At 48.7% G+C, this 4,763-nt stretch overlaps 1 protein-coding gene across 1 annotated transcript in view; it reads left to right on the forward strand.

Moving 5' to 3' along the window:
* Positions 1-4,763, forward strand: part of ntsr1 (neurotensin receptor 1 (high affinity)) — a 99,915-nt gene that overhangs the window by 37,873 nt on the left and 57,279 nt on the right. The window lies entirely within an intron of this gene.

Consider the following 4,763-nt stretch of genomic DNA (forward strand, 5'->3'; position numbering starts at 1 on the left):
TTTCGAGCCTATACAGCTTGGAGTAAGACAACATGCATGAAGAGGATGATGTGGACAAAATACTCATTTGCCTAATAATTCTGCACTCCCTGTAAAGTGTCCTATAATGCCCGTAAACCGGAGGTGAAGGATGCTTTGTGTGCAGGCTTGGTGGAGCGGGGCATTCTCCCTTCCCCGAAGGCCGCTGTAAAGCGGCCTGGTAGGGGCGGCGTGGAGGTGGCTCCGGAGGCTGAGGGACCCGTTGGCGTGTCTCCAGCTGAGGTGGAGCCTGATGCGGATGAGGCGGGGTCTAGGGTCTATGGAGGACCTCCGTTTGACCCTCCGTATTAGCGAGGTAGAGGTTCGCGCTAAAGAGCTTGAGGTGCAAGCTATGCACCTCCGGGTCAGAGCGTTGGAGTTGCGTAAGCCCGCCGCTGTCTAGACACCTGCTTCCGCTGCCTCCACACCTGTCTCGAGTCGCCCTGACACATCCACAGTTACTTCACCAAGTTTTGACATCACCAAACATGTTAAACTAGTACCTCCGTTTCGGGAGGCTGAGGTTGATTCCTATTTTAACGTTTTTGAGCGTATAGCAGCTGCATTGAGTTGGCCTAAGGAGTTTTGGGCGCTGCTACTCCAGTGTAAGTTAATCGGCAAGGCTCAGGAAGTATGTACTAGCCTTTCCATTAACGACAGCCTCCAATATGATATTGTAAAAAAATCAATTCTGCACGCATATGAATTAGTTCCTGAAGCTTACCGTCAGAAATTTCGTAAAAGTGAAAAGACCGCTGAACAAACCTTTGTGGAGTTTGCCCGTGAGAAACATCGCTTGTTTGAACGCTGGATGCAAGCCAGCAAAGTGAAGGATATTGAGGCATTGAAGGAGTTGGTTCTTTTAGAAGAATTTAAAAAGTGTCTCCCGGATCAGTTGGTAGTTTATCTAAATGAGCAGAAGGTGATGTTCCTGGCAAAAGCAGCAGTTTTAGCAGATGAATTCACCCTCACACATAAAGTCATTTTTCCAACCGGGGCAGGATGAGAAGTGAGGGGAGGGCAGGAAAAGAGACAAAAATCTCCTAAACAGACCCGAAGGGCGAGACAGGAGGAAACTAAAAAGCGGGAATGTTTTTATTGCCTTGAGTCTGGTCACCTGATCGCCAGTTGTCCTGCGCTGCAGAAGAAAGAGCAGTGCAGAGGGTCTAAGGGACCCGTGGGGCTCATTAAAGTAGTTTCCCCACCTATCGGTCCTGATCAGATGCAGGGGTGTGACCCAGAAATGGAGGTAGAGTCACGTTTTAAACCCTTCCTTTCCCAAGGCTTCGTTTCGGTGGCAGGAGAAGAGAAGGACAGGGTTCCTATCACCATTCTCCGAGGCACATCAATCTTTTATGTTAGATGATGTGTTGCCACTGTCGGATAAAACCGCCTGCCACACGGATGTGTTGGTGTGGGGAATTGTTCTTCGGGCGCCCCTTCACAGAGTATATCTACACTCACCTATCACAACTGGACCTGTGAAGGTCGCCATAAGACGACAGTTGCTGTTTAAAGGTGTGTCGTTTATCTTGGGCAACGATTTGGCCGGGGGGGAAGTGTTTCCACCGCCTGAAGTGATGGATACACCTGTTGCTGCTGATCCAAAAGCGACAGTTTTTTCCCGTTTGCGCTGTTACGCGGGCGGAAACGCACAAATTTGCTGATGTGGTTAGTATCGCAGATACGTTTGTGGCTGGGGAGCAAAAACCTCCTGTACGGGAGAAAGACAGTGTGGGGGATAAATGCAGTGTGCTAAAATTAATACCGGCATTGAGCAGCGATGTGAATAAAGAAGCTTTGGTAAGCGCTCAGGAAAATGACAAGTCTTTGAGTTCCTGTTTTGCAGCCGTTGTCACGGCTGGGGAAAGCACCCTTCCCCGTTTTTTCCTGCAGGATGGCGTGTTAATGAGGCGGTGGTCTTCTGATCAGAGTGGAACATCAGGTGTTACACAGGTGGTGGTACCATCTCAGCATCGTGATCAGGTGCTAAGCTTAGCACATGACGTCGGCATGGCTGGGCACCTCGGAATAAATAAAACTTATTACCGAGTGCTGGGCAATTTCTTTTGGTCTGGCCATGTAGTGTACCTGACTATGTGAGTCAGCTTCGAGATAGGCTTCGCCTAGCGTGGAAAATAGCCGGGGAAAACTTAAAGCAAGTGCAAACTAAAATGAAGGCTCGTTTTGACAAAAAAGCTGTGGATAGAAGTTTTCAACCAGGGGAGAAGGTGTTGATGTTACTGCCTGTGGTAGGGTCCAGTTTACTAACACAGTTTGCTGGTCCTTACAGTGTTGAATGTAAACTCGACAATAACCATTATGTGATTCGCACTCCAGATCGGCAGCGAAAAACCAGGGTTTGTCATGTGAATACGTTGAAACTGTTCTATCCCTCCAAGTACCAACCAAGTCATTGGAGCGGGGGGGCTGGGAGGAGATGTTAGCTGTCCGATTGGCCTCCCTGCTGCTGCGGAGCCTGGGACGGTCTGCTTGCCTCCACCCCGGGGGGAAGGGTAACATCTCTTGGGTCTGGGTTCTGTTTCCCCCTCTGGGGGCGAGGGTACCTGGACCCGGGGTATAGAGTATGTTTGGGGAGTGTGATTGTGTGTACATGTCCATTTATGTCAATCCTTCCGTTGGGTGAGTGCTGAGTGTTTGTATATGTGTGCATGAGGGTGGGAATGCATGTTTGTGTCTGTGTGTGCCTGTTTGTCTGTGTCTATATGTCAGGTCGGGTCTTAGACTCCACCTCTCTGGGAACTCCCAGGCCCTCCAAGGCCTATCTCCCCTCACCACACTCCCTGCCGGTGACTGATGCCCTCAGGGGTCGGTGCATTGGTGGTTCTTGGTGTCCGGGGCTGGGCGCTCAGGTATGTACCGGCTCACTCCCAGTGGCTACCTGGCGGGGCCTGGCGCCTGTTGCTCAGTCAGGCCTCCTCCGGGGTGCGGGGGGCCCTCAGGCCTCCGGCCTCTGGGCCTGCGGCTCGGTTCACTCTGGCACAGCTGGCTGCCGGCAGAGCCAGCGGGCACGCCGGTGCAGCCCCCTCTAGCTTCTGCTCGGTTGATACTGGGTGACGCCTCGTCTGGGGAATCTCAGCCCTTCCCATGAGGGTGGCACGGATGCCCCTCCGGTGGTCCTCTTTGGGCTCTCGTGCTCTGGGAGCCTCTGGATGTCTGGGGCCTGGATCTCCTCCATGCCTGCTTCATGCCCTGGGGGACAGGGCTATGGCTCGCTACATCCTCTTGCAGACCATTACATGTGGAAACCATTTGAAAACAAGCGCGCTGATCCACACAGGTATGCACACGGGTGTTCACTGCTCGTAGACTTAAATTACACCTTTCTTGGCTGCTACTTCAAAGCACATTGTGCGCTGTCTGTCCTGCGTGCTGCACAGCAACTTTGAATATTCAGTATTTACTGCTGTTTACACCTAGCTAGATTAATGCGATGGTGTTGTGTTTAGTATGTTGCTTTGTTGTGGGTTTTTTTTGCTTGTTTTCTATTCTTCTTTTCTCAACAGGTGATCCAGCAGATTTTTTTTCTCCCCCCCTTTCTCACTGTCCCTCTCCCCTTCTGTTTTTCTTTTCCTTCCTCTTTCTTTCTCCCTTTCCTATCCCTCACTCATGTCTGTCCCGTCTGTAACATCTGAAAATAAAATATAATAAACAATAAAAACAAAGGTCAATCAAATGGACCAATACGGCAATGCCACGATGATCCATTTGGCAAAGTAAATCCATTGGGTATATTTGTTGGTCTTCAGACAACAATTCTGATGGCTAAAGAACCAAATGGGACAGGCAAAAAAAAAAAAAGAAACTGTTCTATCCCCGTAAGCAAAATACAACAGCGCCCCGGTGTGCGCTGTTGCCATCCTCCCCGCCTACAAACTGTCGGATGACGGATTATCTGGGAGGGATGATGCTGCATTAGGAAGTGGGCTGAAAAATTCAGTAATTTTAAATGATCTTGAATCATTTGTTGCCGATTTACCTGAAACTGCTCAAACTGATATCATTACTGTTGGGGGAAAACTCTGTAAAAAACCCAGGAGAAATAAAGACACAAGGAGACAAGGTTACTTTTTATGCTTTAACGTGAACACGGGTGAGCTGCTGAGAACAACTCACGTCGTGAACAGAGGCTTGGCACTTTTTATAGAAAAGACAGTGAGAACAGGATAAGAAAAATAATAAACAGATAAAATAAACAACTCCATATGTGGCGCTAGTCTCGTCAGCAGAGAGCTGGGAGAAAGCTGTGAGATAAAACAATCTAAAACAATATGTCCCAAAACAATATGTCTTTGCTGGGAAAGTCTAAAAGGATAATTCTAAACTAATCTAACCATAGACAAAGGGCATCTTTGTACATTTAAAAGAAGGTAAAGAAACATAGAATCATTTTTCCTGTAACAATTACTCTGACAAAAAATAACTTTTCTCTGATCACCAGCGTCAAACGACTGTCTTAAGTCATGACATTGATGTGGAGGGGCATAAGCCAACAACATGCGTACCGGGTGAATCCAGTAAAAAGGGAAATAATGCAGAGAGAAGTCAATTACCTCCTTGAGCATGGCTTAGCCGTTCCAAGTGCTAGCGCATGGAGCTCCCCATGTGTGTTAGTGCCCAAATCTGACAATACTCCTCGATTCTGCACGGATTATCGAAAGGTGAATGCGGCCACTAAAGCAGACTCTTTCCCATTACCTAGGATGGATGACTGTGTTGATCGG

Source organism: Pundamilia nyererei, unplaced genomic scaffold, assembly GCF_000239375.1.
Source record: "Pundamilia nyererei isolate P.nyererei 1_Seehausen unplaced genomic scaffold, PunNye1.0 scaffold00147, whole genome shotgun sequence".
NCBI lineage: Eukaryota > Metazoa > Chordata > Actinopteri > Cichliformes > Cichlidae > Pundamilia > Pundamilia nyererei.